The sequence below is a fragment of the Urocitellus parryii genome, chromosome 14 (genome assembly GCF_045843805.1).
Source record: "Urocitellus parryii isolate mUroPar1 chromosome 14, mUroPar1.hap1, whole genome shotgun sequence".
Lineage (NCBI taxonomy): Eukaryota > Metazoa > Chordata > Mammalia > Rodentia > Sciuridae > Urocitellus > Urocitellus parryii.
This window is the reverse complement of record NC_135544.1, coordinates 24091027-24113372: the sequence shown is the minus strand read 5'-3', so window position 1 is coordinate 24113372 and position 22346 is coordinate 24091027. Positions and strand designations below refer to the sequence as shown.

The following is a 22346-nucleotide window of genomic DNA, read 5'->3' as shown; positions in this document are numbered from 1 at the left end:
CTCTTAAAATTCTCCCTTTTTAGATGAACTAGAGAAAGAATAGGGTTAAAGTTAAAGGATAAAAATAGGTTGAGTAGTTTCTTTGGCCTGTCCTTAATGCATGAGAAATTTGATCATTTGCTTTTCTATAAGTGAGATTAGTTAAGAAACTTAGTCACTCCTGATGGAAAAACTTCCAGTGATGAAAATCTTAAAATATTGGAATGGGTACTGTTACTTACATGGTTAAAAATTCAAAAAGTACAAAATTATATCTCATAAAAGTTTCTATTCAAATTTTTCCCTCAAACTGTCCAACTCCTTCCTAAGATTGCAACCAATCTTTATCAATTTCTGGTAGTGTATCCTTTTAGATATATTATGTTTATACAAACAAAAAAAAAATAGATGCATGCATACAGGTGTATATAATTTCCCCTGATTTAATGAAATTATATAAGTGTTATACGTTTAAAAAATTGCACATTAAGTATCTTGGAGATCATTTCATAGTAGTATAAAGAACTTCCTGTTTTTTTTTATCTTCAATAAGGCTTCATTTTATAGCTGTATCATGATTTACCAGCTTTTAATTCATGAATAATTTATATTGTTTTTAATCTTCTGTTAATATAAACAATGTTGAGATAAACAAGGTTTTATGTACATGCCATTTCTTCTTATGTGTATTGTAAGATGAATTCATATATGTGAACTTAGTGGCTCAATGAACATGTGCATTTATAATTTTGTTAGGCATTGTGAATTACTCTATAGAGGTCATTATAATTTATATTTACATCTGCACTGCGATTGCCTGTTCACATTTCTATAGAGTGTTATCAAACTTTCTAATGTTTAAGTGAAAAAATTATTTTTCAATATAGTTTTAATTTGCATTTTCCTTGAAGAGGAAAAATATATGCTAAATTTTTTCTTATGACAAAGAGCCATAAAGTTATGTGGAGTTATTATCTGATCCTTAATGTTGTTCCTGAAGTTTTGTGGCAGGTCAGCATTAGAGTTCAGAGATCAAGAAAATGGCAACATGCCCAGAACCAAGATGGAAAGAAAAGCCAACAGGCCCAATTTCATGAATATTTGCCTTGATGGAGTCCCTGATGATATCCTTAGAAGATAATTTCTGTTTTTATGTGGATGCAATTAGCAGTGAAGTTTCGGATTTCCCAATGCCCACAAAAGTAGCTCTAAGTACTTGGCAGAGGGTGTTTTTTTGTTTATTTTTCTCTCAATCTATCCCATAGAAAAATGAAGAAAAACAGGTTCTATATTTATAGGTATAACAATAGAACTGTGGGGGGTTGGACCAAGTCATCTGGGTCATATGAGGGTTATAAAGATTAAATAACATGTTTAACACAAGGAATATTCTGCTTAGGGAGGAGGCACATTGGTAATTAGCATAATTGTCTCATGACTTGCAGAAACATCCGTGGCTTTTTTTTCTTTTTTTTTTTTTTTGTGTGTGTGTGTGTGTGTGTGTGTGTGTATGGGTGAGTCATCCAATGGTGCTTAATGTTGTTTCTCTTTAAAATTAAGCACATGGCTTCTTTTAAAAGTCATAGATCATGTTAGTTATGTGTCTGTCTTTGTAACAGGGACCTCAACAACAAGTGAGAGGTGTCATTATATAATGGAATAAAATAAGACTAGGAGTTGGGCCTCCTGGGTTTGCACTGGCTCCTCACTAGCTGTATGACCTTGTACAAGTCATTTGACCTTTCTGAGCTTCAATTTCTTCACTCAGAATAATGAAGATAATAATCTGACCTATATACACCTGGGTCTCATGAAGAAATAATGGACCATGGTATATGTGAAGAGTGTACAACTACAAATAACAACACATCTGTTTGTCTGTGAGTTCATCTAATATTCTTGGTATAGGCAACTATGAAATATAGCATCTTTAGATTTTTTTTCCCCCTTCAGAAAAAATTTACTTAAAGTGCTTTTAGCAAACCCCAGTGAGGTAATTAAACTGTTTTTAAAAATTGGATTCAGGTTGTCTGACATTTAATGCTTCTTTAATGTTATATCTCTCATAGGCAGAATATTATCTTTGGAAAAGCTTTGTATTCGAAATATGCCTTATAGAAGAAAACACTTTATGGGCTGAAAATAGCTTTGGATGAAATTTGCTTAGTCAAGCAAAGAGCAAAGACTCAGTTTGTGTTTAGGGAAAAGTGGGTGGGCCCGGTTTCTCTCTCCAGTGTTCTACACTCCTTCCCACTTTTTATATTAGTATCTAACAGTTGGAGTGCTCATTTCTTTCATCTTTAATAGGTGTTTGCTAATAAACCTCTCAGAACTATGAAGACAAATACAGACCGTCAGTGGGAACCACAAAGGGACATTCGCTGTTGGTTCCTTGCAACCCTCCCACCTCCCATCTCCACCACCCCTTGATGCACTGACCCCACCTCTGTCATGAGGTCAGAGGGCTCAGAAGAACTGGTGGTCAGAGCGGAGGAGCGGGACGCTGATCCTCTGTGTAGCCCGGCCAGCCCTAGGTACCTAGCATTGGCAGAGCTTTGGTCGCCCGGGGGACTTGTGTGGTCTGGGGACTCGCGCTTCATCCAGGTGCGCAGGCAGCATCCCGCGGCCCAGCGTCGCACGTGGCAACAGGTGCAGCACCTTCCTGGGTAGACGCCTCAGGCGTGGGGGCGCGCTCGCTCTTAGCCCGGGAGCGCGCGGGGCCTCGGGATTGGGACACGGGAGCGCGAGAGGAGGGAGCGAGCAGAGCCCGCCAACCTGCCGAGAGGAGCCTCGTCGAGCCAAGAAAAGCAGGAGTCTCCCTGGCTCGCGCCTCAAGGTACCGCCTCGCGCGTCTCTCAAGTTTCTCGGGGCGCAGCCCTCTGGAACCTCGCCTGTCCTGGGTCTCCAGCTGGGAGACGGAGGAGGGGTCCGCTCCGAAAGAGCGGCGGCGGGTGTTGGAGCTGAGACCGCTGAGCTTTTCTATTTACAAGTTTTCCCAACTCCCCGCCCTTGCTCCACCCCCTGGCAGCCCGGGAGGCGGGGAGGCCCTGACGCCCGGACTCCGGGTTCCCGCTTGGCAGCCGTTGCTGCCGCCGCCGGGGTGCAGTTGGGCTGGGGGCCGAGCCGCGCGCCTCAGGTGCACACGCCGCCGCGTCGTCCTCCCGGGATCGGCCTGGAGCGCCCCCGCCTAGAGTGCCAAGGGCGCCCGGGCTCCGAGCGCTCTCTCCGCCGCTGCTCCCCCGAGGGCTCGGCTTTGGCTCCGAGGCGCTGCGGGTAAGTGCAGAGCTGAGTAGATTCCCGCCGCCCAGTCTGGCTGCGGTGGCGATCTCTCCCCGAGGGGCACGCGGTCAATGCAACTGACTGGTGGAGAGGGGACTAGTTTCCGAAGAGAGGGGCGCGTATTTGGGTGTGCCAAAGTTGGGGGAGAAGGTGGGGTGGCAGCTCCGTGGAGCAGAGGCAGTTCTCACGTGGGGTCAGTGAGGCTCCTGCGGAAGGGACGGATGCGGATCTTGTCGCTGTCACCTTGAAAGTGACCGGCTGGGGTGATGGCGGGGGGGGGGGTTCACTATAGACTGGGTAAAGCCTATACTCCAGCTTGTACCCCCAGCCAGAAGCCGCCCACCTGGCACTTGAACCGCCGGGGCCAGCGACCCTAGCCTTCCCGCTGGGCAGTTTGCTTGGCAATCTGGGCTGAAAATGTGGGAGTCATGGGGGTTGCTGCAGTTCCTAAGTCTTTTCGCTGTGCCTCATTACTTCCTGCGGCTCGTTTGTACTTTTCAAGCTCTCTAGAAAAAATCCACTCCTAGTTAAGGCCACCTTATTGACGACTCAATAGTAATTAGTGGACTTAGGAGTTGAACTTATTTTAGATAAATCTTTTTTGCCCTAATCCTTCCCCTCCCCCTAATCTTAAGACATACTCTTTTCTGCTAGGTCATTTGTAGATTTTGACTTGGAATAATTAACCTTAGAAGGGGGAATGAAGAGGTTAATTATTCATTTAGCCTGCCTGCATAGTTGCACCTATTCCGTTAAATACTATTTTAAGCAGTCAGTGTTCTAAGCAAGGAAATCCAGTGTATTCTGTTTGTTTGAATAAAACCAAAATCTTAGGCCAAACGAGGGGTGAGAGCTTTCATGTTTTGCCAGGTGATTGGAATTCAATCATCACACTAAATCACAGCTCTGGGGATGGGGGTGGGTGGGAGTGGAGTTTTAAGGAGTGAATTCCTGGGAGAGGAAGAAATCTATGGGGTGGGGGGATTAAAAAAAAATGAGTCTTTGCTACCTGGAACCTATGACCTTTGTAAGAAATCTAACTACACCCAGATAACAGTGTATGGGTAACTCCAAAGGGAACTGCATAATCGAAATTGTGGTTACATAGACCAACTTTTTTAGGGATGATTACAGCAGGAAATGATGGACTTTAAATTAAAACGATACCCTACTTACATAGCTTTACAATGTGGAAAATTGCTTTTATAGAATTTTTCTTTAAGTATTGTATTCCATAAAGAAAGTTATACCCCAAACCCTATTTGCTTATTAAAAAATAAAAACCCTCATAGGAGTCGAATTTAGTTTAAAATAACATGTAACATGCAGTTCTTTATGTAATTTGCATCGACTTTTCCCACCTATTCTTTCTGGCTTTTGGCCGTGGGGGTGGGGCTGGAGATCAGTTTTGTGCCTGTCACCCATATACTCTTCCTATCAAGGTATACCCCCAGCCTCCAACATCTGTTCTTGTAGAGAAAATAGTGTTTGGTAGAGGTCTGCATCATTTAATTAAATGTCAATAAATCAAAGTTGACTTTTAGAGTGTTTAATAGGATTATGACATTCTAGATAAATTTCTTATACTATTTCTTGGAAACTAAGCTCCAATTATTAGACTTGAGCTTTTAATGTCATTTAATAGTCCTGTTAACTATCTTATGATTTCAAAAGTAATGCATTCTTGATATATAAAAATTAGAAGATTCAGAAGAAAGTGCAAGAGTTAAATAATCATCCTACCTACCTAAAGATATAATTAACATTTTCTTCGTATATGTTAATATATAAAACAAATTGTTACTATAATATATACCAATATACATGCCATTTTTTCCTGCTTAGCATATCATAAAAATTACTCATGATTGTCTTCAGAAACCTTATTTTAGTGTTTATGCAGTATTTTATTCTATAGTTGTATTGGTTTATTTAACCATTTTATATTGTTAAAAATTTTTTTGAAGACATTGATGAACCTTTATTTTGCTCATTTATTTATATTCGATGCTGAGAATCAAACCCAGTGCCTCACACATGCTAGGCAAGTTTTCTACCACTGAGCCACAACCCCCAGCTCCTATATAACCATTTTCTAACAGCTGAACTTTTGTTTATTTCCAGTTACTATTATTAAATATACTCTTAGAAAAATCATCCTTTTAAAAACTTTGGGACAGGATATATTAGGAAGGAGTCCTTGAAAAACAGTTCATAGTTCAAAGTCTCTTGATAAGCATTTGTTTAAAAAAAAAAAGTTTTAACCAAAATAATGTTTATCAGCATTCTGTGAGAGTACTTGTTAACATGGATCATCCCTAAAAAAGGAAGAAATATTCTTGCCAGCTTTTTAGGTGAAAGATGCTACCTCAATATTTAAATTTCCATTTTCTTTGGTTACAAATGGTATTGAACAACAAAAAAATATTTTTGGTTTATTTCTTTTTAAATTTTTGTTACTGGGGTTTGGACTCGGGGGCACTTCCACCATTGAGCTACATCCTCATTTCCCCACTCTTTTTTTTTTTTTTTTTTTTTTGAGACAGGGTCTTGCTTAGTTGCCCTGGCTGTCCTCTAACTTGTAATCCTCCTGCTTCAGCCTCCTGAGTTGCTGGGATTAAAGGTGTGTGCCACTGTGTCCAGTGGTTTTCTTTCTTTTTAATTGGATATAGTGCCACATTTTTTCTTGGAACATTAATGTCTTTCTGTGAATTCATAAGAGCTCTTTATGGATTGTTAGAAAACTTTTGCCATCATATTGAAGATAATCTTTCCATTGCAGTCTTTGCCTTGTAAGCATTTATAGTGGTGTTGATCAACAAAATTCTGTACTCAGCATTACTAAATCTATTGACATTCTCGAGACAGAATTCTTAACATTTCTAAATTATGTTTAAGAACTGTGTGTGAAAGTGGTAGAATACTTTTGTGAAAAGAATTCCTCCTCAAATTCTGAATTGGAGGCTGTTGTAATGGGTTGGAATCTATGTTCTAGAGTATACAGTATTGCAGAATTTCTTGCATTTTTGGTGAGAAATTGTCAAGACTGGCAAACAATGTTCTTTGAAATCAAAGCAGAAAGTTTCAAATCCCAGACATTGAAAATCTTTTAGATTTGTTGTGATTATACAAAGCAGGCCCACAATTCCTTTGTTTCCATTCATCCATTTCTAGTGTAATTTTGTCAGACTCTTTTGCTATTCGTTATTGTAGTTTCTTACAGAATTGTTAATATGAGTCTTTCCTTGATGTCTTGACAGTAATGTTTTTCCCAAACTAATTTCCAACACTGTTCATAGATTAAACTATTTGTTTGAAGGGGACAAAAAACCTTCCTGATTTCTCAAACTTATCTTTCTATATATACTATGGAAGTTTAAATATTTCCTGAGGGCTTTTCAAAGGCTTCACTGAACCGCATGAGTTCTCCATCACAGCCTGAATCCATGCATTCTCCCCCACCCCCCAATCTTTAGAGCCCAGGGGTAAGCCACGGGGTACTATTTGGGCTGTGAGCATGAGGTTAGTACTCCTGGTGTTTGGTGGCAGACTTTCTTTGGAGGTGAGTAGGCCCAGGAGGAGGTGGCCCTATAGCTGGCAGGTATGTGGGCAGTGGTGACTGTGGCCTTCAGAGGAAGTAAGTAAGAGGAGCTGAGGACGAGTGATCATATTCTACAGAAAAGAGGAACCAGGTCTCATGGTAAGAACTCAGCTAGCCTGAAATCTGGTTCTGAAAAACCTGCTTTGACCAGAGGTCTCCATGCTTGAGTTATGATAGCCTAATGTAATTGGAGTAGCGATTTCTTCTAAAAATTTTATTCCTAAACCAAGTTTAATTAAAGATTGCTCTGATGATAGTTAATTTAAAAAAAATACTCTCAGTATTCTTTGAAGTCAGCAGTTACTACTACTCTTTCATGTGGGCAGTTTTCTATGATGATATTAATGAATAACTTTCTTGTTCACTTGGCCCAAGATTAAAAAAAAAAAAGTTTTTCATTTTGGGGATGACAGATTTGAGGGTCTATCTTTACTATGTGAATAAATACTGTAAGCTTCATTTTTGTACACCATAAACCAGTTTGTATTTGTGATTTTTCAGATATACAGTGTTACACAATTGAGGAAGAAAGATTTGCTCAACCAATTGAGTGTAAATAAGGTAGTACCTAGAGGTACTTCACTTTATAGCTTTCAAACACTTCAGAAGTACATATTTCCACATAAATCTTAGATTTACAAGGCAACTTAATTTGTTCATTAAAGCTAGTAGGTTTTCCTTGCACTGTAGCTCAAATACAGTATTGAGTACTGAAAATGTATTTATTTAAAGATAAAATGCTTTTAAGTTTCGCTGTCAGGCCCGTGTCTCAAGGATGTTCATGTGTACACATTAGTTACATGAATAAAACAAGAATCTGTGTGTGTGTGTGTGTGTGTGTGTGTGTGTACTGGGGATTGAACCTATGGGCTTTAGAACTGAGCTACATCCTCACTTCTTATTTTCATTTTATTTTTGAGGCAGGGTGTCCTCACATTGCTGAGGCTGGCCTTGAACTTGTGATCCTCCTGTGTCAGTTTCCTGAGTCACTGGGATTATAGGCATGTGTCTGGCTGAGTAGAATCTTTTTGAGCAGTGAAAAAAAGATGAAGTGCAGGTCCTAAGTTCCTTAGACTAGCTGCAAAGGGGCAAAGAGGTTGCAAAGAATGACTTCCAGGCATTGTAACTATGCCTGAAACTATACTGATTTTATGTGTCAATAAGGATTGTGCCAAGAGGAAGGATAGTTCTGCTCGGTTTCCCACAGTGTGGTGACCTCTGGTCAAAGCAGGCTTTTCAGAACCAGATTTCAGTGCTTCCCACCAGCACAACAGAACAGAGGGGCAGACTAGGAACACATGGGTCTTCTAGGTAAGATGCTTTGTAATGGGTTTTTATTCTCATTTAAAAAAATATTTTATTTTTGGTGCTGGGGGTTGAATCTAGGGGTGCTTTACCACTGAGCTGTATCCCTAGAACTTTTTGTTTTCTGTTTGAGACAGGGTCTCCCTAAGTTGCTGAGGCTGGCCTTGAACTTGTATTCCTCCTGCCTCAGTCTCCTAAGTCACTGGAATTACAGGTATGCACCACCGAGCCTGGCTGGAATGGGCTTTTAAAACATTAAATTACCTTATTATCATTCTTTTAGCTAAGAAAATTGGATGCAAAAGAAAATTTAATTTTGAGGGCCTATCACAATTACCATGATGGTCTGCTATTAACTAGGATATTGCAGAAACTTAAATTGGCATTGTGAAAGGAGTCCTTCTGTGAAATATCCATACTTACTAGAAGAATAGGAAGAAGAGGTGTAAGAGTATATTCTTATGTAAATAAACATATAGCTTAAATCACATTTATGACTGTATTCTTTAAGTCTTGACTATTGGGTTGTTAGCTTATCTCCTATTTTTTCCCTACATTGGAGCCTTGGTAATAATTAACTCAGGTGTTATTTACAGGTGCTATATACCAATCCTGAAGGAAAAGTCAATATTTCTTCACCTTATTTCAGATAAGCAGTTCATATGAGGTATTTAGTAGTGTTCAGTTGCATATAAGAAATTAATTTTCTTTCATATTTATCTTTTTTTTAATGACTGTTAATGATTAGTGATAGCATGTTGAAACTGCAGGTCCTTTTCAATCAGAGCTCATTTGGCTAGCTTGATGAAATAAAAATAGAAGCCAGTGTAGATACAAGCGTTCTAAGGGATGGCTTTCAAACATAGATCTGCCCTCTTCCCCCACCTCTCTGTCAAGTAGTTGAGTTGTACTTACCGGAATACCAGTTAATTATCTTGGGTCATAAAAAGTTGTATTTTTTTTTATTATACAGTAAACTGCTATAGTGTAGTCCTCTCATTCTTAGACACATTACATAATTGAACCATATTTGCCTGTCACTAATCTGATCCAGTAGGCTTTAACTGCAGTGAACCTGGCAGAAGTGCCTCATGCTGGTAGAGAAAGATGGATTGGAGAAATGAGAAGTGGGTTAAAAAGGCTGAGTTATGTCAGGACCTGTTTATTGAGAAAAATGCACTTGTTTTATTAGCTCATCCATGTCAGCCTCACTTGCAGAACCAAGCCCTTTATGTATATAATTAGGGCTATGTTTTCATGTTAAATGGCAAGTAAAAGAATCTTTGCTGTTTGAATATTATATTTGATTTTCATCATCCACAAGTCCTGATTCAAGCACTTTCTATGGTCCAAATCTTGTACCAGGGCACAGATATGAAAAGCATTTGGCCCCAATTCTGAGGATGTTACTTTTTTTGTTGTTGGAATTATTTCCCAAATTGTTATTGTGCCATAATTCCCACCAAATTTTGGTAAACAGGTTGTTTTGACATTCTTGATTATAATCATCATGACTCTTTTTCTTATTACTAGAAGAGCTGAAAAGCAAAAACACTTAATACTGTACTCTGATTTTACTTAATTTCTCTGAATACTTTTGGTAGTTAATTTTTCCAATATATGAATAGATATGTATATTTTCTCCGTGTAGGTGAAAATATATATACACATTTTTTTTTTAAATTTTTTTTTAATATTTATTTTCTAGTTCACGGCGGACACAACATCTTTGTTGGTATGTGGTGCTGAGGATCGAACCCAGGCCGCACGCATGCCAGGCAAGCGCGCTACCGCTTGAGCCACATCCCCAGCCCCAATATACACATTTTTTTAAAAAAAAATATACTAGGGATTGAATCCAAGGCCTCAAGCATACTAGGCAAGTGCTCTACCATTGAGCTAGTTCTCCAATATCTTCTTGTTACATTTTGTAAGGCTTTTGAAGATAGAGTTTGAACCTTACAGTACTGGGAACATTTGTACTTTTATAATTATTTGTGATGGATGTAGCCCCATAAATCATTTAGAGTTCTGATGGCATGGAAATTCAAATTATTTTTTGCAGTTAATTAGTAGAAAATCTTTTAAATCAGAAGTATGAATTTCCTTACTCATTTCCCCACTTTCCTCCTTGACCTCTCCTCTTGCTCTCACCCCTCATCCCAAGTTACATACTGGACAAGCAAAGGGACAAAGGAGGTTTATCAAATGAAACTGAAATTCAAAAACTTATAACCTTACTAATATATAATCATAGGACAATTATTTCCTGTGTCTCTCTGGGAAGGATGACGTTGGAGCAGAGTAGCAGAGCTGGAAGGTGCAGAGGATCCTGTTCCTTCTGAGTTACTTTTTTTGTTAGGAAGAGCCTTTCTCAGGATATCTGCCATACCCATGTGCAAACTCTTACTCAGAATTGATTCCACTTGTGATAATTTATTACTTTCTCCACTTACACAGAAAATCACAAGTTGATGATTTCTCTTGAATACCAACTTGGGCTGTTTTCTGTTTAAAAAACTATGTCTTTTACAACTTACAGAGGAGAATTCAGATGACTTTTCACCCTGAGATTGTTCTTTTTCCTATAGTATTAAATATTTGTGTTTCAGAGTAGTTTTGCATTTCTATAAAACCTTTTGGTAGTTTGCTAGATTTTTTTTTCAATACAGTAATGGGGATTGAACATGACCTGGTGCATTCTAGGCATGTGGTCTATCATTGAGCTACATTTCTGGCTCTCTTTTCTTTTTCTTTAATTTTGAAACAAGGACTTGCTAATTTGCCTAAGCTGGCCATGAACTTGTGATCCTCCTGCTTCAGCCTCCTGAGTGACTGAAATTACAGGCATGAGCCACCATACAAATCACACATCTGATTTGTAGAATTCTTCATTATTGAACTCAATGTAATGCTCTCAAGTACTAACAAATTGTTGTTTAACATTTAAGAAATATTTCTGTCAACATCTCACTGATGTTGCTTTAGGAAGACACTAATGGGAACTATTGCAGAGGGATTTCCTAACTCTTAATTTCAATGTGAAAATAAGGTTCTAATCAATAAAAGTGGAATGGAGGTAGGAAAAAAACCTGTTTCTTTTATTATGGAAAAATGTAAGCCATTTTATATTGCAGATTGGACTATTATAAAAAATGTGAGTTTTAGTTTATCAAATGAAACTGAAATTCAAAAACTTATAACCTTACTAATATATAGTAATAGGACAGTTATTTTCTACTTCAATAGTAAAAGGTATTTTGATCTTGAATAATTTGCCCTCTTCCCCACCGTCCAGTACTGAGTATTGCTTTTCTTCTTTTGCTTTTGAATTTGGAATACTAAAATAGAGGTATTTCTACAGTTAGCTAGGTTTTGCTCACCCTGACCTCAGGTATGAGACCTTGGAAAGATACTTTGTTATAGAATTGGAAAAAATGTTATGAGTATCAGAACACTTGGAATAGGAATGAAATGGAGAGTGTAAAAACTGAGCAATTAGACACAGTCGGGTTCATGTCTCAGGTCTTCTATGTCAGCTGGGTGACCTTCCGTGAGTTACTTCATTACCTCTGCACGCCAGGTGCCTCATCAGTACCTCAAGGCTAAGGTGCTATCTCTTGGGGTCATTCTGTCACAGTGCCAGGTATATAGAAGATCATCAATAGGTGCTAATAATCTCCTTTGTTTAAAATCTCTTCTGATTTATAAGTTGTTTTCTGTAATTTCCTTGACTTGGCTTTGGTGAAGGTGTTGCTTAAACTTGCTGGTGCTCTCTATTGGAATCAAATTATTAGGAAGGAGCCTGATAACTTTCTCTTTTCCTTTGAAAGATTTGGTTTATACAGTAGCATTTGACATTTATTCTTGGACTCCAGTTTTGTTACCTTTTGATTTTCTTTAGAGCTGTGAATTTAGTGACCTGCTCATATTTTGTTAGATTGGAGCTGTATCTTTTTAAATCCAAGCAGATACTTTCACCTTTGCTAAAGTCTGTATATTATGTTACCAGTTTTCTATCCGCACATTTTAAAAGCACTTAGAGTTGAGTCATCACTTTTGAAGTAATAATGCCCTTATGGATTTTAAAGTACTTGAGGGCCCCTATTCTAATAGTTAAGCTTTAACTTAGTCCAAAATGTTCAAGAGTATAAATTGTAAAATCTTACTATTTATATGTTTAAATACTAAAGAGATTCTGAACTTTTATTTTTGAGGCAAAGAGAAATTATGTTTTTGGAAAGCACCTTGTTAATATAACACATTAAGAACATTTTCATTCAGTAAGCATGTCAGCCCTGTGATTTGTGCAGAGCAGGTCATGAGAGCTCTGTTTGACACAGAAGGAAATTGGGAACCAGAACTATATGAGTAAATGTTTTGTCTTATGGTAAGTTAAGGACTGGTACTAAGGACTTCTACTCATTCTTTCTCTACTCCCAACACAGTGCTCTTACTTGATGAGTTTTAATGTCAGTAAAATGTAATAAATTAGTATTGCCAGGTTTTTTCCTAAATATGGGTGTTGAAGTGGGATCCAAGTTATGCAATGGTTTGGAATATAAAAATTCAGATGACATAGCTTAGAATTATGGTTCATTATTGTTCCATTTTCTAACCACAGAACATTAATACAGAATGTTAAATGTTGGAAGTCATTTAGATTAGTAGCACAAATGGAAATTTGACAGTTACAGATTGTTACAATGTATTTCATTACTATAGGAATTTAGCTTTCAGACTATTCTGAAAGAACCATCATTTGGATCTTCTGATTTCATCCCATTTCATAAATTAGCTGTCCAGTCATGTTGAATAGGGACTGATATTTGAAATAATTTCTTCTATAAGAATACGAGTCCTATTTCCTTATTAAGCTACACAGAGGCAGGTAATTATTGGGGTGTATAGGGATAATTCCCTGGAAATTCAGCTAAAAGGTGAGGCCTGATGTCAGTTGGAACTGGGAAGAGATGAATGCCCCATGAAACCAGTTACACCTGAGAGTCTGGGTCGCATTTCTAGCCCTGGAGGACATCAGCTCTCTATTACCAGGTGTTGTCTAAGAAAGGTAGAGTATTGGGACTTTAATAGTGGACGCTTTTCTGGAAGTTGGCAGTCCTTTTGCCTAACCAAAGTGAGTTATATGTGTACATATGTTGATCTTCTGTTCAAAAACTTTTATTAGCCAATGGAAAGCCTAACGTAATCATTTTCAAGTGAAGGGTACAGGAAGCTGATGTTTAATAAAGGTTGGGAGGTACTAGGTGAGGTGCCAACTTGCGTAACCCGACACACACAGTGACGATTTTCAGTTGGTCTTGGCACGATTCAAGTGGAAAATTATTTCCTTTAAGCCAAGTGGACTTTGAAGAGATGTGATACCTGTCCAAAGGTTTTGAACAAGGAGCTATTTATTCATGGTCATATAGCCCTTTCTGGAAAAGATTTTATTTTAGCTTTAAACTCTGCCCACCTACCTGGCCTACCTCATTTCCCTCAAATTGCTTGTGCAATTTCTTGGGTAATTTCTCTAGGGAACTATATGAAATTTTACAAACAAAAAGCATGCGAAGTCTTCAAGTCATTTCTTTAGCCCAACTGTATAGTCCTTGACATTGTCCTCGATGGGTACCAGGTATGCATGGTGGTTTAGTTTTTGTTATTTACTTTTACCAACAGTTCTTCTTTTTTTTTAATTTAATTTTTGGTACTGGGGATTGAATTCAGGGGCTCTTTATTACCGAGTAACATCCTTAACTTTTAAATTTTTTTATTTGAACTTACGATCTTTGTGCCTCAGCCTCCTGAGTCATTGAGATTACAGGTGTACACCACCATGCCCAGCTTGAACAGTTCTTTCTATACTGGCTCAATACTGCTCTTGAACTTGGTTTTGTTGTTTTGACTGTCATTTTTTACTGATTTTCATGGGGAAAGAGATCTACTTTTCAGTGGAATTCTGAAAATCATCTACATTATGATGTAATAGCCAAAATTTTGACCTTAATTAGATCTTAATTTTGTTTACTTCTCTATTAGTAGTATTGAGTCTAGCTCTTTATATTTATTTGCTCAATAAATAGTTTTAGGGATTTTGACTAAGGCTGAAAAATACATTTTCGAGTCATCAGAAGTCTGTTGGCTTGAAACTGTAGGCAACTGGCACATGGTCCTGACCTGCTTTTTAAGGAGATGCAGTCTATGGCTATAGTGCCCTTAAAGAGTTGTGTCCAGAGACCTACATTTAATAGAAAGGTCTGGGGGAATATATTTAGGAGGTAACAGTAAAGCTAAAATTCTGAATAAGTAGAATAGATAAATTAGCAGTTAATTGGTATAATGAACATTCAGAAGTTTCAAATGGGTAGGAAGGATTAGTTGGAAAGCAGATTTCAGAACAAGAACCAGAAAAAAAAAATGTAAATTTTGACATGAAGTATTGGATCTGTCAGAATGCACATTGCTGTTTTTTTTTTTTTTTTTTTTGTTGTTGTTGTTCCAGGGATTGAACCCAGAGGCACTTAACCACTGTGCCACATCACCAGCCCTTTTTATGTTTTATATTTTGAGACAGGGTCTTGCTAAGTTGCTTAGTGCTTCACTGAGTTGCTGAGGCTGGCTTTGAACTTGAGATCCTCCTGAAGTCCTGGGATTACAGGCATGCACCACTGTGCTTGGCTGCACATTGCTGTTTACTGGCCATGTGATGTTTGGAAAAAAAAAATTGAGATAAAATTAAGAACCATGAAATGAAATGCACCTAGTGTTAGTGTATAATTACGAGTTTAGATAAATATGCCTGTATGTAACCATACATCAGTTAAGATTTAGAACATGTCCGTCATCCCAGAAAGTTCTCTCGGGTGAATGAACAAGATGTTGAGCTTTGGTCATCAGCACGGTGAGGACGATAATACAGGTTGTCAGACAAGGTTGTCAAAGTTACAACCACAGCAGCTAACAACTGGGTATGTTAGAAAGTTTACAACAGTTTCATTTAACTCTAAAACAATCCTGTAAGAGGGGTGGTTGTCGTTATGTTGGTCTTTGTAGATGTGGAAAATGAGGTCAAGGTTAGTTTTTGGCTTGCCAATGTAATTCAGTTACTGAGTCAGTTTGGGAGCTCCTTGAGAAACGTGTACCCTCCATGTCCAGGTGGCTTTGGGGTCTGTTGCTGTGTTTTGTTTTTTAAATATTTTTTTAGTTGATGATGTATCTTTAATTAATTAATTAATTAATTTATATGTGGTGCTAAGGATTGAACCCAGTGCCTCACACATGCTAGGCAAGTGCTCTACCACTGAGCCACAACCCTAGCCCCTGTTGCTGTGCATTTAAGAGCTACAGATGTTAGGTGATGTTTGTGATCGTGGAGAGGAGGGTGAAAAAGATTCCCCATTTGAGCTTGGTACAGTGGTACCTGCCTGCAGTCTCACCAACTGAGGAGGAAGGAGGATGGCTTGAGCCAAGGAATTTAGGGCCAGTCTGGGTAACATAGTGAGACTCCTTTAAAAAAAAAAATAATAAAAAAATAAAGAACTGGGCTTAATATCCATTGCTGCTATTCATTAACTGTTTTCTTGGGCAAGGTGCTATTCTCCTGGAAACATCAGGTGAACATCTCTGAAAAGGAGGAGGAATGGGGAAGGTGACTGTCTTGTGACCTGTCTGTCCAAAGGCCTGTCAGTGGACCCTGAAGAGCTGAGCCCTGATGTTATCTTTGTCCATGGAAGAGGTGTCTGCTTCCTCTCCCACCCTGGTCTCACACAGTGCTGATGGTGGACAAGTAAGCAGGCATGACAGTGTGTCAGAGAGAGGGGGTCCCCACTTGCTAGGCCCTTGACATGCTGAGCATCGTGCTGACCAGCTCTTTCTCTGGCCAGTCCTCCTGATGTTCAGAAGCTGCAGACCGTTTCTCAGCTGTTAGGTCATCCTCGCTCCACAAAACCTGTCAACTGCGTTAGGAAAGAGCCTTTTTTTAAAAAGTTCTATTTTTCTTTTCTTCCCAAAGAGTATATCCTTGATACAGAACTGTCTGTGTTGGTTTGAGGTGAGTGGCTTTTTAAGTGATCCAAAGAACTGTGGAGAAGTCCTCTGGGCTGAACGTAACATGAGCTGCTCCTGGAGTGTGTTCAGATGCTGCGTATTAAACATACCACCCTCACTTTTCTAAGTATTAAACCTAGATCCTTAACTCCTTAACAGTGCTCAGGGAGGGTCCATTTCTTCCAGCCCCAGTCACTGTAGCAGCCACAGAAGCACTTCACAGGATGACTTTCACAGTACAAATCAGAAGTGGAATTTTCTCTTTCTAACCCAGCTTGCCCACAGGTCTCCATTTCATCTCTCTTGTAGAGAACACACAGCAACCACCAGATAACTTTTGGTTAAAACCATCACTCCCAGGTATTTAAATTGGGTCAATTTAAACTTCCTGTCTTGGGCTGTTCTCTCTCCTTCCCCAGTACAGCCCTTCTGAGTTGATACCTGGGTTCTGAGGAGCCTGATAACATGGCGGCACTGGATGAGGGTGGTCTGATCCAGGTGCTGCCCTTCAGGCCTCTGGTCTCTACTGAGGCAGTTGATCATGGCTGGTCCTTGATGCCTCTGTCCCTCTGCATCCTGTGGGGCTGGTGTGTGCTGGTGAATGTGGTCTCTGTTGTGGCTTCTGCTGGGAAGGTCAGCTACACTGCCCTGCCTTCAAGTGTCCCAGGCCTTCTCTGGTCCATCGACTCTCTTAGCACCAGCCTCTGTTGGTGTCTTTCTCTGTGGGTCTCCTGCTTTGATCTTCCTGGAGGTTTGCAAACTGTCCTCCATACCCTATGGCTGCCATTTTGTGGCTTAGCTCAGAGCTTCCAAATGCAGATTGTAAATCAAACATTTGGTGACAAAATGTTAACTAGGATGCAACGAGATGGAGAAAATATAGGGAGCTCAGGTTTTCAAAAGTCAAAATTCATATAACCCAACTAAAGGAACATTCTTTATTCTGCAATTATGTACTCCGTTTTTTAAAATTAGAGCTTTATGTTTATACAGAGTAGTTGGGTTCACACTGACAAACTTGTACATGCATGGAAATCTGTTTCAGTTAATGATTCTCCCTCTTTTCCATCCCATTTTCCCTCCCCTGCTCCCTCCTCTCTCCCATTCTCCTTCCTCTACTGTACTTGACTTCCTTTCACTCGTCTATTAATTTATATTTGATTGGGTCTTTATATTATCCTGTCTTTCCCTCCCCCTTTCCTTCATTTTATTCTAGCTTCTGCATATGAGAGAAAGCACTCAACTTTTTATTTTCTGAGTTTGGCTTATTCACTTAGCATGATAGACTTTATTTCCACCCATTTATCAGCAAATGCCATAATTTTATTATTTTTTATGACTGAGTAGAACTCCATGGCATATATATACCACAGCGTCTTAATCCACTCATCTATTGATGGGCATCTGGATTGATTCTGTAATTTGGCTGTTGTGAATTGTGCTGCTGTAAGTATTGAGGTCTCAATTTGGCTCTAGTAATGCCAATTTTAGATCTTTTAAAAAAGTGTTTTGGAAAAATTTTTTATTTGTTGGTACCAGAGATCGAACCCAGACGTGCTTAACCACTGAGCAACATCCCCAGCCCTTTTAAATATTTTATTTAGAGACAGGATCTTGCTGAGTTGCTTAGGGCCTTGTTGAGTTGCTGAGGCCGACTTTGAACTTGCAGTCCTCTTGCCTCAGCCTCCCAAGCCACTGGGATTACAGGTGTGTGCCACTGTGCCTAGCTCAATTTTAGATCTTTTGGGAAAAATACCAAGGAGTTGGATAGCTGGATCATATTGTGGTTCCATCCCTAGTTTTTTGAGGAATCTCCATACTGCTTTCCGGAGTGGTTTACATACTCCATTTTTGTGTTAAAATAGCCTTTATAATGTGTTGACAGTAGTTGTCTGATATACTCCTGGTGGCGAAATTAAAAGCTAGTATCCCCATGTTGTCTCTCCAGAGTTCCAAAGGGAAAGTTTTACTAGTCCATAAAATCTGAAAGGCTGAGAAACACTCACCTGCCTGCTCCTTATCTTCAGCTCAAGCTTCCCTGTCTTCCAGGAGCTGCACTTCACCGTTCCCTCCATATCCATGGCCTAAGGTCCCCAGAGGTCCCCTTAGGTTTTGGTCACCTCTACTTGGGCAGTTTTTATAATTGTTTGCTTGTACTTTCTTGTCTTAACTGTAGGATCATTGAAAGCGCCTTGAAGGCATGGTCTGCCTTGTTCACCACGTTGTGCCCAACACCTAGCAAAGCAGTGGAGGGTTAAGGAATATTTGTCAAGTGAGTGAAAGCCCTTGGCGGAGAAAGATTCCTCTGAAACGGGGATAAGGGAGGAAACTGGCAGTGCTTCTGGGGGAACCAACCCCCCTTGTGAACCCCTGTAGTTTCTCTGGGACTGTTGAAAGTGCTATGGTAAAACTCCTTTATGTGCCTAACTGGAGACTCTGAATATAATAAAAATCACATAAGAATCATTTCATTCTCAGAAGTCTATATAATGTGAAGAGAAGAGTGGTAAGGAAATTGAAAAGGTTTAAGTTGCTCACTGAAGCGTATTTATATAAATGTAGAGAATAGCATTATTCTCAACTGTAATCCCCACTGGATTTAGTTAAGCCACACTGCTGTCTTGCCTCTACAGCTAAGTTAGGAAGTTAGTGTCCAAAAGGAGAGAAGTTATTTGATCTGAGTAAAACACTTTACGCGGAGTTGAAATCATTTGGAGAAAAGCATGAGTAAGAACTGGAATTACTCATTCTAAAAAATCAGGGGGCTTAAAATTCTACAGATATTAATTGGGTTAGTATGGTAGGACATTTCTCTCCCGTCTTTAAGTGAAAATCCTTATCTCATGCAACTCTGTCTTTAAACTCTGAGCTGATGCCAGGCGCAGTGGCTCATATCTGGAATCCCAGTGGCTCAGGCGGCTGAGGCAGGAGGATTGGAAGTCAAAGCCAGCCTGAGCAAATTAGTGAGGACCAAAGCAACCTGGTGAGATCCTGTCTCAAAATTAAATATAAAAAAAAATGGCTGGGTATGTGGCTCGATGGTTAAGTGTCCCTGGGTCCAATCTCCAGTTACTGCCCTCCACCCCACACCTGCACACACAAAACAAACATCTCTGAGCTGATCTGTCAGGTCATCAGGACTCATAGATCTATGATATTGGGAGCAATGACCCTGGCCTTGGTCAGTTTGAAATTTGTGGGCCACAGCTGAGGATGAAGTCAATATATTATCGAACTGTTTCTGTTGAGAATTTATTGCCAAAGGTAGTTATTGATGTTTCCGTCTTGATTGACTTTCACATACCAATGATTTTAAAGTCTGTCAGTTAAGACATCATACCATTAGGAGCCAGACTAAAGGGCCATTTTCATGGAGATGAGAGCTTTGAATGGAACATATCATCCTTACGAATGTAAAACTGACAAAACCTGATTCATGAATTTCCAAATTCTTCTCATAGCACAACATGCATAGTAAAAAAAATTTTTTCTTTTATAAAATATATCATCTGCTCCTCCATGTCTATTGAGGACAAATTCTGAGATCTGATAGGTGCCTTCTTCTTGCATTACCATCTAAGAAATGCAAAAAATAGCCAATATTGGAGCAGTGAGATTTTGTTTTGCTTGTGAGGGTAAGGGAGGGAACTTCACTGGGTTTGTTGCTTCCTGAGGTCCATGTGGTATTACTTTGTTCTCCCAGACTGCTCTCACATTTAGCAGAAATTCCAACTCCAAAGTGGATGCAAGGAAGGATACCTGACAAACAGAGGTGTACTCACATTTAGAGCCAGAGACTCTCAGTAAACAGATGCTAACTACTAGAGCTGGGACTAGTGAGTGACTCTTCTTTCTTTATTTTTAAATATTTATTTTTTAGTTGTAGTTGGAGACAATACCTTTATTTTTATTTATTTTTATATGGTGCTGAGGATGGAACCCAGGGCCTCGCACATGCTAGGCAAGCACTTGACTACTGAGCTACAACTCCAGCCCTGAATCTTTTTTATTTTATATATTTGAACCTGAATCAGATACATAAAAGGTGTTATCTTCAGGGGTTTCATAAGGTCTTCATTTAATGTTATCAGCAGAAATCTGGAGAGCAGATATTTTTAACACCATAGGTTTGTGTATTCAGAAAAAAATATTCTGATTCTTGACAAAGTTCGGCTTAGGGATAAAGAACAGAGATCAATTTTGATATGTTAAGATATCTTTGGAGGGAGCTTGGCGTGGTGGTGGTGGTGCATTCCTGTAGTCCCAGCAACTCAGGTGGCTGAGGCAAGAGGATTGCAAGTTCAAGGCCAGCCTCAGAAACTTAGTGAAACCCTCACAACTTAGCAAGACCCTGTCTTAGAGATAAAAAAGACTGGAGCTTAGTGGCAGAGTGCCCTTGGGTTCAATCTCTAGTAACCCCTCCATCCCACACAAAGTCCTTGGAGGAAAGGTGCAAAATGAAATATGTAAATTTCTCCCCATAGTTTTAGATGCATTCTCCCATGAAATTCCAGTTGATATACTTAGGCCTAGTTTGAGGTCCTTATATTCATTTTAGTAGTGAGATGGAGACGCCAAACAAATATTTATTTTGAACTTGGAGTTCTTTAAATTTATATTACTGCAGTTCTTTTTTTTTATAGAGGTGTAGAAGATTAGATGTTTTAGCATCAGATATAGTTTGTTTCTGGAATGCCTATTCCAATTAGAACTGATAGATGTTAGATGTTACATGTATAAATAGCACAGGGGATATTTAACTTACTACATCGTCTTGGTATGCTCTTTTTTTTTTAATGAAGGATGATTAACATTTTCTTTTGGATATATTTTTTTCAATATCTTTTTCCAATGCTGTTCCACAAATCTGAAATCTCAGTGTCGGTAGTGCTCACGACACATTCTCATCTGTGAGTTGTTTTCAGTTTCCTGGCACATGGTTCAAAACCTCCATAGAGGAGTAGTACCTCTCTTCCATCTTTGATTTGCTCACCTGATGAAATCCTGGATACCAGGCACCATATGCATGTGAAACAGGAGCCCAGCTGAGGACACTCAGGTCTGATGAGGCTGTCCTCTCCTTTGTGGCTCTTTGGAGATTCTTGCTGTGTTAGCGGAGGAATGTTGCCAATATTATTAGGACTTCCCTGGCTTCTGAAGGGTTTCTCTCTAAAGATTGCCTCATGATTATCTAGGGCCAAGTTAGGAATCAGAGAGGGGCCGCTGTCCTAAAAATAGCTTTCAAAGAAGGCCTGAATGGCACAGATCCACCACGGCCTTCCTGCTGCCAGGAGATGATCACATAAGAAGGGAGGCGATGGGGCCAGGGTGTTGTCCAATGACAGGTGTGCAGAGGGAGAGAAGCCTGAATTTTCTTCCTGGCTTCTGCAGGGGGAGGTAGAAGTTTTACTGGTTGACTTTAAAACAAATTTTAGAAACAGTAACAGTAAATATTGAGGCCCTTCCTTTTATGAAGATAGGTTTCACTGGCATTTGTTTCTAGGTGATTCAAACTTGGGAGAAACGCTTGTATTTCAAGTTAATCACAGTAAGTCTGAGGAATCTAAACAGTAGCATGTCTAGTTTTAGCATCAGATGTATTTATTTCTGCCTAGGAACACAAAGTGAAGCATTGTTTGACAACTTGCAGACAATAGAACGTTTAAACAGAGGCCAATACATTTGAGATTGAAATTTATTTATTCATTTAACATTCTTCCTTATATCTCTTTAGATACAGTATTGTACAGATTTTCAGTGGAAGCTATATGGACTAGATGACTTTGAAGCATGAAAGTGAACCATGGTCAGAAGACCTAGAGCAGCACCCTTCTCCCTCAGCCTTCAGAGTCATCTTGGAGGTCTGATGAGATGGGGGAGGAGTATTCTGTTTGAACGCATATTGATTTAGGAATGGCTGGTCATTGACTTCAGAGATTCTGCCGCAGCATTTCAGCATGGACTGTTGAGTGTATGCAGTGTGATCTGATTTGCAGGCCATCGGGGATTTGGGGCGGGGATGGCAGTAGACTGCTGTGCCTTTGAAAATGCTTCTTGTCACCTTTAGCACTAAACTTCATCTGTTGCCACTTATTGTGTTAATCAGTTTTCCATCCCTGTAAGGAAATACTTG

General features: G+C 39.3%; 1 protein-coding gene across 5 annotated transcripts in view; it reads left to right on the top strand.

Moving 5' to 3' along the window:
- Positions 1 to 2739: 2739 nt before the first annotated feature.
- Positions 2740 to 22346, top strand: part of Mtus1 (microtubule associated scaffold protein 1) — a 147560-nt gene continuing 127953 nt past the window's right edge. For 2 of the 5 annotated variants that reach the window (XM_077792690.1, XM_077792689.1), the window contains exon 1: positions 2992 to 3252. The gene's annotated coding sequence lies outside the window, so the exon portion shown is untranslated. Of the gene's footprint in view, positions 2816 to 2989; positions 3253 to 22346 lie in introns of those variants that run through there. The other 3 variants (XM_077792687.1, XM_077792688.1, XM_077792686.1) reach the window with 3 other exon arrangements.